Here is a 13,831-nt window from a genome sequence, read left to right as displayed (position 1 = left end):
GTACTGATAGGGCATCTATCAATTCTGCCTGTGGATCCCTCACCCTCGACCCGTACCTGGGTAGCTTGGTATTGGAGGCGGGATGCCATGAGATCTATCTCCGGCGTCCCCCACTCGCTGCATATCTCTGCAAACACCTCAGGGTGGAGAGACCATTCCCCTGGGTGAAAGGATTGCCTGCTGAGGAAGTCTGCTTTCCAGTTGTTCACACCCGGAATGTGAATCACTGACAGCATACATCTGTTAGTCTCCACCCACTATAGAATCTGAGATACTTCTCTCATCGCCACTGATGGTTGATGTAGGCAACCAAGGTTATATTACCTTATTGGAATCTGATAAACTAGGACGAACCCAGAAGGGGCCAAGCCTTCAAGGCATTAAAGATTGCCCGGAGTTCCAAAATATTGATCGGAAGGGAGGACTCCTCCTGAGACCACAGACCTTGTGCCTTCTTGGCACCTTAAATGGCTCCCCAGCCAGAATGGTCACCATTCCATTGTCTCAGCATGCATAGTTGAAAGGGTCCAAGATGGAATCTGACAAAAGGAATGATGTCCATACAGGAAACTATGAGTCCAATCACCTCCATACACTGAGCCACTGAGGGTCTCAAGTAGGCCTGGAGGGCAAGACATGAAGAAGTTAGCTTGCAACCTTTTCTGATCTGTGAGGAATTTCCTCGTGGATATTTAGTCTATTATAGTCCCCAGGAAGTTCACCCTTGTATTTGGATTAAGAGAACTCTTTTCCAAGTTTATCTTCCATCCATGTGATCAAAGGAGATAGAGAAGGGACTCTGAAAGTTCTTCCGCTAGATGAAAAAGAGAGAACATGAGAGAGCATGATTAAGTGACATAAGGTCACGAAACGTTGCTATTTTTAACTTGATCTTTCAATAAAAGATGAATGTTTTATACCCATAAGTGCTGGTGGATAATATGAATTATTGAGTGATTTAGAGGAGTTGCAGTTTTTCCTCTCCTCCGTGCACATTCAGTGGTGCTGTATTCACACATGGTGTTAGATGAAAAAAAGATGGTGCCTGTACCAAGTTATTGTCCAGGTAAGTCGCTACTGCAATACCCTGTGTTCTGGCAACGTCTAGAAGAGTCCCCAGAACTTTTGAAAATATCCTTGGAGCAGTAGCCAGGCCAAACAGAAGAGCTATAAACTGGAAGTGCTGGTCCAGAAAGGCAAACCACAGGAACTGAAAATGTTCCATGTGTATCGGCACATGAAGGTATGCATTTTTTAAGTCTATTGTGGTCATAAACTGTCCTTGCTGAACCAGAGGAAGGATTGTCCGTATTGTCTCTATTTTGAAAAAAGGAACACTCAGAAACTTGTTTAGGCACTTTAGGTCCAGAATTGGACAAAAAGTTCCCTCCTTCTTTGGAACCACGAAAAGTTTTGAATAAAACCCCAAACCTCTTTCTGCTTTAGGTACCGGGACAATTACTCCTAGAGAGGAGAGATCCCGTACGCGACCTAAGAAGGCCGTCCTCTTTCCGGGTCTTGTAGACAGACTGGAGAGAAGAAATCTGCCCCTGGGCGGATGAGACTTAAATCCTATCCTGTATCCCTGAGATACAACCTCCAGGACCCAAGGGTCCTGTATATTCTGGAACCAAGCGTCTGAAAAAAGAGACAGTCTGCCCCTACTCGATCCAATCCCGGATTGGGGGCCACCCCTTCATGCTGATTTGCTCCAGCCCTGGAGCAAAAAAAATCTTCCCCTTGAATGGAAGAGAAAGGAGTCTGGATTTAGAAGTCATATCCACAGACCAAGATTTCAACCAGACAGCCTGGTGGGCTAGGAGCGCAAAGCCAGAAGCCTTTGCATTTATGCAAATAATCGGCATATTCGCATCACAGATCAAGGATTTAGTAATTCTCAGAGCCTTAATTCTCTCCTGAATATCCTTGAGGGGAGTCTCCACCTCAATGAGATCTGACAGAGTGTCACACCAGTAGGTAGCTGCTCCAGCAACCACGGCTATAGCAGCTGCCGGTTGAAATAAAAACCCTGTATGTTGGAACATCTTCCTCAGAAACTGGTTTCCATTTTCTTATCCATAGGCTCTCTAAAAGAAGAACTATCCTCCAGAGTGAAACTAGTACACTTGGCAGCGTAGAAATAGTGCCATCCACCTTAGGGATGGAACCCCACAAGTCTAATTGAGAGTCAGGGACCAGGAATAATTTTTTAAAAGTAGACAAGGGGGAAAAAGAAGTTCCTATTATTGCCCATTCATTACTAATAATGTTCACCATCTTAACTGGAGATAAAGTCAGAGGGACCTTCCTGTCTTCATAAACCCTGTCTTATTTAGGGATCCTATGTTCCTCAGGGAGTGTAGCCTCTGGAACCTCTAGCGTAGACAGAACCTCCTTTAATAATAAACGCAGATGCTCAATTTTAAATCTAAAGGAGGTTTAGAAACTGAAGTCTCCGACTCAGAAAGTCCACCCTCTGAAGCTACAGAGGTTAACTCATCCTTGGATAGCTGAGACATAGTAGCTAAATCTGACATATTTAGATGACTAAAGTCCGTAGGAAAAAAGCCCCCTCCAGAAGGAGGATTAGATGAGCCGCGGGGAACTGCATGTGGAGCGGGTAGTGTAGAAAGGGTAGTAATCTCTTGAGACCCAGATTCCTGAGAGGTAGATGGCTCTGTGGGGCTAATAGCACTATGAGTATTAGCAGGCTTGTCTCCCTTCTTAGATATTCGAACAGTGCTTAGGCAAATGAAACAAAATTGAGCAGGCAGGCAAACTATGGCCTCCTCACAATATAAACAGGAATGATTAATCAGTACAGAGAGGTATCTTCTAATGTAATATCAGAGTCCTCCATAGCTAGGATATATTCACAGAAGGACAAACAAAAAGTAAACACTTTATTAAAAAAAAAAAAAAAAAAACTGGCACCTTTAAAATACCAATGGCGGGGGCACTCACCACCTCCTAGACCCAGACACCTAACAGAGAAAACACTCTCCTTAGGAGCGATGTTTGCAGAAAGATCGTAGAAAAAAATGAAAAGACCGCACCCGGTCATGTAGTGCGTAGGACAGGACTTCCCCTGCAATAAAAAAAGGCGCAAAGCTATTATGAGCTGCGCAACACACCAAAACGAAAATGAAACCTGTTTGTTCCAAGCCAAAAGCACAGAGTCTATGAGCCCAAAAAACTCTCACATAAATGCAGTTATAAATAACCCATTGCTGTTCAAAATAATCTCCCTGAAGGAGATAACACTCGATCCTATTGAGGCATAAAGGAGCCACACTGTGACCTTGTATAGCAAAGGAGTATATATAAAAATGATCTTGCCTCCAGGATCCATTGTGTGGAACAGGCACAGCCTCTCAAGTGAGACAGTCTTGCAGTGACGCCTCTGACATGGACTTGAATGTGTAAAAGCAAGCAGTGAAACTTGTCAACACTGATTGCCCGGGAGCTGATAGGCAGCAGTCTGGATGGGTTCAAAGGAAAAACTTTCCCTGCACCTCCAGACTCTAATTTTCATCAATACTCTCACTGAGAGGTTGACATGATTACTCAAAACTCCAGTCCTTTCTTGAAGGGAACATACCCATTACAGGACTATCCAAATCTTCTGACACTTCTCTGCCACCTCCTATAGTGACAAAAGGCAAAAAATTACTGGGGAATAGGGGAAGTGGGCAGGATATTTAAGACTTTGGCGGGGGTGTCTTTGCCTCCTCCTGGTGGCCAGGTGTTGTATTTCCCAACAGTAAGGAATTAAGTCATGGACTCTCCCTGCCTTATGGAAGGAAATCTAGTGTATAATGTCCCTTTAAGTTCATAGGTCCAGTTCATATGTGAAGGGTATAATCCCAGAATAGTAAATGTCCAAATCCAAAAGAGAAAAAAAGTCAAGTCACAATGATGAGTTGTAGTTGAAAAAATATATTGATAGTGAAATAAAATAAACAATACAAAATAGAATAAACAATACAAAATAGAATAAACAATACAAAATGAAAAAAATTGAAAAATTGAAAAAACAGAAAAAACAAAAGACAAAAATAAAAATAAGAATACAAATAGAGATATGTGAACAAATAAAAAAAATTAATAGGCTCTTGAAGTCGATTAAACTCAAAAGCAACGCAAGCTGTAATACACGTGAACTGGTAGAAAATAGAAAATACTGTGCAATACAGTATGTTAAAATAAATACTGGCTCCTATGTTGGAGGCTTCCTTATGATACCATTATGTGCCAACACAATTCGGCTTGAACTCAGGCCTTTCTCAAGACTAAATAGCATATTGCAGAGTAACCCAAACTCTGCAATATCCGGATGACATTTTTGTAGTATAGACCAATGTTTCTTCACAATTTTTATTATCTCACCACTATTATTGGTATGATCCATAACCATTAAAAACGAAATTTATGCTTACCTGATACATTTCTTTCTTTCCGGATATGGAAAGTCCACAACGTCATTCCAATTACTAGAGGGAATATCACTCCCGGCCAGCAGGAGGCGGCAAAGAGCACCACAGCAAAGCTGTTAAGTATCACTCCCCTACCGATAATCCCCAGTCATTTGACTGAAGGGAAATGGAAAAAGAAATAACACAAAGGTGTAGAGGTTCCTGAGGTTTAGTAAAAAAAAGTAAATTTATGCTTACCTGATAAATTAATTTCTTCTATGGTACGACGAGTCCACGGATTCATCCTTTACTTGTGGGATATTATCCTCCTGCTAACAGGAAGTGGCAAAGAGCACCACAGCAGAGCTGTCTATATAGCTCCTCCCTTAGCTCCACCCCCCAGTCATTCGACCGAAGGTACAGGAAGAAAAAGGAGAAACTAAAAGGTGCAGAGGTGACTGAAGTTTAAAATAAAAAAATATAATCTGTCTTAAAATGACAGGGCGGGCCGTGGACTCGTCGTACCATAGAAGAAATTAATTTATCAGGTAAGCATAAATTTACTTTTCTTCTATAAGGTACGACGAGTTCACGGATTAATCCTTTACTTGTGGGATATAATACCAAAGCTACAGGACACGGATGAACGGGAGGGACAAGACAGATGGTTAAACAGAAGGCACCACTGCTTGAAGAACTTTTCTCCCAAAAATAGCCTCCGAAGAAGCAAAAGTATCAAATTTGGAAAATTTGGAAAAGGTATGAAGCGAAGACCAAGTCGCAGCCTTACAAATCTGTTCAACAGAAGCATCATTTTTAAAAGCCCATGTGGAAGCCACCGCTCTAGTAGAGTGAGCCGTAATCCTTTCAGGAGGCTGCTGTCCAGCAGTCTCGTATGCCAAACGGATGATGCTTTTCAGCCAAAAAGAAAGAGAGGTAGCCGTAGCTTTTTGACCTCTGCGTTTTCCAGAATAGACAACAAACAAAGAAGATGTTTGACGGAAATCTTTGGTTGCTTGCAAGTAAAACTTCAAAGCACGAACCATGTCCAAGTTGTGCAACAGACGCTCCTTCTTAGAGGAAGGATTAGGACACAGAAGTAACAACAATTTCCTGATTGATATTCCTATTAGTAACAACCTTAGGAAGGAATCCAGGTTTGGTACGCAAAACCACCTTATCAGCATGGAAAACAAGATAAGGCGAGTCGCATTGCAATGTATATAGTTCAGAAACTCTTTGAGCCGAAGAGATAGCAACTAAAAACAGAACTTTCCAAAATAGAAGCTTAATATCTATGGAATGCATAGGTTCAAACGGAACCCCTTGAAGAACCTTAAGAACTAAATTCAAACTCCATGGCGGAGCAACAGGTTTAAACACAGGCTTGATTCTAACTAAAGCCTGACAGAATGACTGAACGTCTGGAACATCTGCCAGACGTTTGTGCAGTAGAATTGATAAAGCAGATATCTGTCCCTTTAAGGAACTCGCTGATAGCCCCTTCTCCAATCCTTCTTGTAGAAAGGACAAAATCCTAGGAATCCTGATCTTACTCCATGAGTAGCCTTTAGATTCACACCAATAAAGATATTTACGCCATATCTTATGATACATTTTGGATGCTGGAACGGACCTTGAACCAGAAGGTCCAGAAGGTGGTTAAAATCTTTGATTTCCTGACCTCCGTCAGAAAATTTTTCATGTCCACCGAATCTATCAGAGTTCCCAGGAATGGAACTCTTGTGAGAGGGATAAGTGAACTCTTTTTTACGTTCACCTTCCACCCGTGAGATCTTAGAAAAGCCAACACGATGTCCGTGTGAGATTTGGCTAGTTGGTAAGTCGACGCCTGAATTAAGATATCGTCCAGATAAGGCGCCACTGCTATGCCCCGCGGCCTTAGAACCGCCAGAAGGGACCCTAGCACCTTTTGTGAAAATTCTGGGAGCTGTGGCCAACCCGAAGGGAAGAACCACAAACTGGTAATGCTTGTCCAGAAAGGCGAACCTGAGGAACTGGTGATGATCTTTGTGGATAGGGATGTGTAGATATGCATCCTTTAATTCCACGGTTGTCATATATTGACCCTCCTGGACCATTGGTAAAATAGTCAGAATGGTCTCCATCTTGAAGGATGGGACTCTGAGGAATTTGTTTAGGATCTTGAGATCTAAAATTGGTCTGAAGGTTCCCTCTTTTTTGGGAACCACAAACAGATTGGAGTAGAACCCCTGCCCTGTTCTGTTTTCGGAACTGGGCAGATCACACCCATGGTATATAGGTCTTCTACACAGCGTAAGAACGCCTCTCTTTTTGTCTGGTTTACAGACAATTGAGAAAGATGGAATCTCCCCCTTGGAGGAGAATCTTTGAAATCTAGAAGGTACCCCTGGGTTACAATTTCTAAAGCCCAGGAGTCCTGAATGTCTCTTGCCCAAGTCTGAGCAAAGAGAGAAAGTCTGCCCCTTACTAGATCTGCTACCGGATCGGGGGCTACCCCTTCATGCTGTCTTGGTGGTGGCAGGTGGCTTCTTGGCCTGTTTACCTTTGTTCCAAGTCTGGTTAGGTCTCCAGACTGACTTGGATTGAGCAATATTCCCCTCTTGCTTTGCAGCAGGGGAAGAGGTAGAGGGACCACCTTTGAAGTTTCAAAAGGAACGAAAATTATTTTGTTTGGTCCTCATCTTATTTGTCTTATCCTAGGGCATGGCCTTTCCTCCAGTGATGTCTGAAATGATCTCTTTCAGTTCAGGCCCGAATAGGGTCTTACCCTTTAAAGGGATGGCTAAAAGCTTAGATTTTGATGACACATCAGCAGACCAGGACTTAAGCCATACCGCTCTACACGCTAAAATGGCAATACCTGAATTCTTTGCCACTAATTTAGCCAATTGAAAAGCGGCATCTGTAATGAAAGAATTAGCTAGCTTGAGAGCCCTAATTCTATCCAGAATATCATCTAACGGGGTCTCAACCTGAAGAGCCTCCTCCATAGCCTCGAACCAAAAAGCAGCTGCAGTAGTTACAGGAACAATGCACGCTATAGGTTGGAGAAGAAAACCCTGATGAACAAATATTTTCTTTAGGAGACCCTCAAATTTTTTATCCATAGGATCTTTGAAAGCACAACTGTCCTCAATAGGTATAGTTGTAAGCGTAGCCAGGGTAGAAATAGCTCCCTCCACCTTAGGGACCGTCTGCCACGAGTCCCGCATGGGGTCTGAGATGGGAAACATTTTCTTAAAAGAAGGTGGGGGAGCAAACGGAATACCTGGTCTATCCCACTCCTTAGTAACAATGTCCGAAATCCTCTTAGGGACCGGAAAAACATCAGTGTAGGCAGGAACCTCTAGAAATCTGTCCATTTTACACAATTTCTCTGGAACTACAATAGGGTAACAATCATCCAGAGTCGCTAAAACCTCCCTGAGCAACAAGCGGAGGTGTTCTAGTTTAAATTTAAAAGCCATCATATCTGAGTCTGTCTGAGGGAACATCTTTCCTGAATCAGAAATCTCTCCCTCAGACAGCAAATCCCTCACCCCCAACTCAGAACATTGTGAGGGTACATCGGATATGGCTAATAAAGCGTCAGAGGGCTCAGAATTTGTTCTCACACCAGACCTACTGCGCTTCCCCTGCAACCCAGGCAGCTTAGATAAAACCTATGTGAGGGTAGTATTCATAACTGCGGCCATATCTTGCAGGGTGAAAGAATTAGAAGCACTAGAAGTATTTGGCGTCGCTTGTGCGGGCGTTAATGGTTGTGACACTTGGGGAGAATTAGATGGCATAACCTGATTCCCTTCTGACTGAGAATCATTCTGCGACATACTTTTAGCAGCTAAAATATGTTCTTTGCAATTTATTGACCTTTCAGTGCATGAGGGACACATTCTAAGTGGGGGTTCCACAATGGCTTCTAAACATATTGAACAATGAATTTCCTCAATGTCAGACATGTTGAACAGGCTAGTAATGACTACAAACAAGCATGAAAACACTTTATTTAGTGAAAAAAATAACAATCTTAAAAAACGGTACTGCACCTTTAAGAGAAAAACATAATTTATGTAAGAACTTACCTGATAAATTAATTTCTTTCATATTAGCAAGAGTCCATGAGCTAGTGACGTATGGGATATACATTCCTACCAGGAGGGGCAAAGTTTTCCAAACCTCAAAATGCCTATAAATACACCCCTCACCACACCCACAAATCAGTTTAACGCATAGCTAAGAAGTGGGGTGATAAGAAAAAAGTGCGAAAGCATAAAAAATAAGGAATTGGAAAAATTGTGCTTTATACAAAAAAATCATAACCACCACAAAAAGGGTGGGCCTCATGGACTCTTGCTAATATGAAAGAAATGAATTTATCAGGTAAGTTCTTACATAAATTATGTTTTCTTTCATGTAATTAGCAAGAGTCCATGAGCTAGTGACGTATGGGATAATGACTACCCAAGATGTGTATCTTCCACGCAAGAGTCACTAGAGAGGGAGGGATAAAATAAAGACAGCCAATTCCGCTGAAAAATAATCCACACCCAAAATAAAGTTTAAATCTTATAATGAAAAAAACTGAAATTATAAGCAGAAGAATCAAACTGAAACAGCTGCCTGAAGTACTTTTCTACCAAAAACTGCTTCAGAAGAAGAAAACACATCAAAATGGTAGAATTTAGTAAAAGTATGCAAAGAAGACCAAGTTGCTGCTTTGCAAATCTGATCAACCGAAGCTTCATTCCTAAACGCCCAGGAAGTAGAAACTGACCTAGTAGAATAAGCTGTAATCCTTTGAGGCGGAGTTTTACCCGACTCGACATAAGCATGATGAATTAAAGATTTCAACCAAGATGCCAAAGAAATGGCAGAAGCCTTCTGACCTTTCCTAGAACCAGAAAAGATAACAAATAGACTAGAAGTCTTTCGGAAATTCTTAGTAGCTTCAACATAATATTTCAAAGCTCTAACCACATCCAAAGAATGCAATGATTTCTCCTTAGAATTCTTAGGATTAGGACATAATGAAGGAACCACAATTTCTCTACTAATGTTGTTAGAATTCACAACCTTAGGTAAAAATTTTAAAGAAGTTCGCAACACCGCCTTATCCTGATGAAAAATCAGAAAAGGAGACTCACAAGAAAGAGCAGATAATTCAGAAACTCTTCTAGCAGAAGAGATGGCCAAAAGAAACAAAACTTTCCACAAAAGTAATTTAATGTCCAATGAATGGATAGGTTCAAACGGAGGAGCCTGAAGAGCCCCCAGAACCAAATTCAAACTCCAAGAAATTGGAGAAATTGACTTAATGACAGGTTTTATACGAACCAAAGCTTGTACAAAACAATGAATATCAGGAAGATTAGCAATCTTTCTGTGAAAAAGAACAGAAAGAGCAGAGATTTGTCCTTTCAAGGAACTTGCAGACAAACCTTTATCCAAACCATCCTGAAGAAACTGTAAAATTCTCGGAATTCTAAAAGAATGCCAGGAAAAATGATGAGAAAGACACCAAGAAATGTAAGTCTTCCAGACTCTATAATATATCTTCCTAGATACAGATTTACGAGCCTGTAACATGGTATTAATCACCGAGTCAGAGAAACCTCTTTGACTAAGAATCAAGCGTTCAATCTCCATACCTTTAAATTTAAGGATTTGAGATCCTGATGGAAACAGAAGGTCTGGTCTTAACGGAAGAGTCCACGGTTGGCAAGAGGCCATCCGGACAAGATCCGCATACCAAAACCTGTGAGGCCATGCTGGAGCCACCAGCAGAACAAACGAGCATTCCTTCAGAATCTTGGAGATTACTCTTGGAAGAAGAACTAGAGGCGGAAAGATATAGGCAGGATGATACTTCCAAGGAAGTGACAATGCATCCACTGCTTCCGCTTGAGGATCCCTGGATCTGGACAGATACCTGGGAAGTTTCTTGTTTAGATGAGAAGCCATCAGATCTATTTCTGGAAGTCCCCACATTTGAACAATCTGAAGAAATACCTCTGGGTGAAGAGACCATTCGCCCGGATGTAACGTTTGGCGACTGAGATAATCCGCTTCCCAATTGTCTATACCTGGGATATGAACCACAGAAACTAGACAGGAGCTGGATTCTGCCCATACCAGTATCCGAGATACTTCTTTCATAGCCAGAGGACTGTGAGTCCCTCCTTGATGATTGATGTATGCCACAGTTGTGACATTGTCTGTCTGAAAACAAATGAACGATTCTCTCTTTAGAAGAGGCCATGACTGAAGAGCTCTGAAAATTGCACGGAGTTCCAAAATATTGATTGGTAATCTCACCTCCTGAGATTCCCAAACCCCTTGTGCTGTCAGAGATCCCCAAACAGCTCCCCAACCTGTCAGACTTGCATCTGTTGAAATTACAGTCCAGGTCGGAAGAACAAAAGAAGCCCCCTGAACTAAACGATGGTGATCTGTCCACCACGTCAGAGAGTGTCGTACAATCGGTTTTAAAGATATTAATTGAGATATCTTTGTGTAATCCCTGCACCACTGGTTCAGCATACAGAGCTGAAGAGGTCACATGTGAAAACGAGCAAAGGGGATCGCGTCTGATGCAGCAGTCATAACACCTAGAATTTCCATGCATAAGGCTACTGAAGGGAATGATTGTGATTGAAGGTTTCGACAAGCTGAGATCAACTTTAGACGTCTCTTGTCTGTCAGAGACAGAGTCATGGACGCTGAATCTATCTGGAAACCTAAAAAGGTTACCCTTGTCTGAGGAATCAATTAACTTTTCGGTAAATTGATCCTCCAACCATGATCTTGAAGAAACAACACAAGTCGATTCGTATGAGATTCTGCTAAATGTGAAATCGTAATCTGCCCCTTACCAGCTGAGCTGGAATGAGGGCCGCACCTTCATGTGGACTTGGGAGCTGGCTTTGGTTTTCTAAAAGGCTTGGATTTATTCCAGACTGGAGATGGTTTCCAAACTGATACCGCTCCTGTGGGTGAAGGATCAGGCTTTTGTTCCTTATTGTGACGAAAGGAACGAAAACGATTATTAGACCTTAATTTACCTTTAGATTTTTTATCCTGTGGTAAAAAAGTTCCTTTCCCTCAAGTAACAGTTGAGATAATGGAATCCAACTGAGAACCAAATAATTTATTACCCTGGAAAGAAAGGGAAAGCAAAGTTGACTTAGAAGACATATCAGCATTCCAAGTTTTAAGCCATAAAGCTCTTCTAGCTAAAATAGCTAGAGACATATACCTGACATCAACCCTGATGATATCAAAGATGGCATCACAAATAAAATTATTAGCATGTTGAAGAAGATTAACAATGCTATGAGAATTATGATCTGTTACTTGTTGCGCTAAAGCTTCTAACCAAAAAGTTGAAGCTGCAGCAACATCCGCTAAAGATATAGCAGGTCTAAGCAGATTACCTGAACATAAGTAAGCTTTTCTTAGAAAGGATTCAATCTTCCTATCTAAAGGATCCTTAAAGGAAGTACTATCTGCCGTAGGAATAGTAGTACGTTTAGCAAGAGTAGAGACAGCCCCATCAACTTTAGGGATTTTGTCCCAAAATTCTAATCTGTCAGATGGCACAGGATATAATTGCTTAAAACGTTTAGAAGGAGTAAATGAATTACCCAAATTATTCCATTCCCTGGAGATTACTTCAGAAATAGCATCAGGGACAGGAAAAACTTCTGGAATAACTACAGGAGATTTAAAAACCTTATTTAAACGTTTAGATTTAGTATCAAGAGGACCAGAATCCTCTATTTCTAATGCAATTAATACTTCTTTAAGTAAAGAACGAATAAATTCCATTTTGAATAAATATGAAGATTTATCAGCATCAACCTCTGAAACAGAATCCTCTGAACCAGAGGAATCATTATCAGAATCAGAATGATGATGTTCATTTAAAAATTCATCTGAAAAATGAGAAGTTTAAAAAGACCTTTTACGTTTACTAGAAGGAGGAATAACAGACATAGCCTTCTTAATGGATTTAGAAACAAAATCTCTTATGTTAACAGGAACACTCTGAGTATTAGATGTTGACGGAACAGCAACAGGTAATGTAACATTACTAAAGGAAATATTATCTGCATTAACAAGTTTGTCATGACATTCATTACAAACAACAGCTGGAGGAACAAATACCACAAGTTTACAGCAGATACACTTAACTTTGGTAGATCCAGCACCAGGCAGCGATTTTCCAGTAGTATCTTCTGACTCAGTGTCAATCTGGGACATCTTGCAATATGTAATAGAAAAAACAACATATAAAGCAAAATTGATCAAATTCCTTAAATGACAGTTTCAGGAATGGGAAAAAAATGCCAGTGAACAAGCTTCTAGCAACTAGAAGCAATAAATAATGAGACTTAAATAATGTGGAGACAATAATGACGCCCATATTTTTTAGCGCCAAAAAAGACGCCCACATTATTTGGCGCCTAAATGCTTTTGGCGCCAAAAATGATGCCGCATCCGGAACGCCGACACTTTTGGCGCAAAAAAACATCAAAAATGACGCAACTTCCGGCGACACGTATGACGCCGGAAACAGAAAAAAAAATTTGCGCCAAAAAAGTCAGTGCCAAGAATGATGCAATAAAATTAAGCATTTTCAGCCCCCGCGAGCCTAACAGCCCACAGGGAAAAAGTCAAATTTTAAGGTAAGAAAAAAATTGATTTATTCATATGCATTATCCCAAATATGAAACTGACTGTCTGAAATAAGGAACGTTGAACATCCTGAGTCAAGGCAAATAAATGATTGAATACATATATTTAGAACTTTATATAAAAGTGCCCAACCATAGCTTAGAGTGTCACAGAAAATAAGACTTACTTACCCCAGGACACTCATCTACATGTAGTAGAAAGCCAAACCAGTACTGAAACGAGAATCAGTAGAGGTAATGGTATATATAAGAGTATATCGTCGATCTGAAAAGGGAGGTAAGAGATGAATCTCTACGACCGATAACAGAGAACCTATGAAATAGACCCCGTAGAAGGAGATCATTGAATTCAAATAGGCAATACTCTCCTCACATCCCTCTGACATTCACTGCACGCTGAGAGGAAAACCGGGCTCCAACCTGCTGCGGAGCACATATCAACGTAGAATCTAGCACAAACTTACTTCACCACCTCCATAGGAGGCAAAGTTTGTAAAACTGATTTGTGGGTGTGGTGAGGGGTGTATTTATAGGCATTTTGAGGTTTGGGAAACTTTGCCCCTCCTGGTAGGAATGTATATCCCATACGTCACTAGCTCATGGACTCTTGCTAATTACATGAAAGAAAAAAGCATACATGTTCTGCAAAACTGCTTTAAAATGCACCAAATTTTTCAAATTTTTGATAGCAGACTCAATATGTGTAGTTAAGTT

Source organism: Bombina bombina, chromosome 6 (genome assembly GCF_027579735.1).
Source record: "Bombina bombina isolate aBomBom1 chromosome 6, aBomBom1.pri, whole genome shotgun sequence".
NCBI classification, from domain to species: Eukaryota; Metazoa; Chordata; class Amphibia; order Anura; family Bombinatoridae; genus Bombina; species Bombina bombina.
This window is presented reverse-complemented; position numbering follows the sequence as displayed.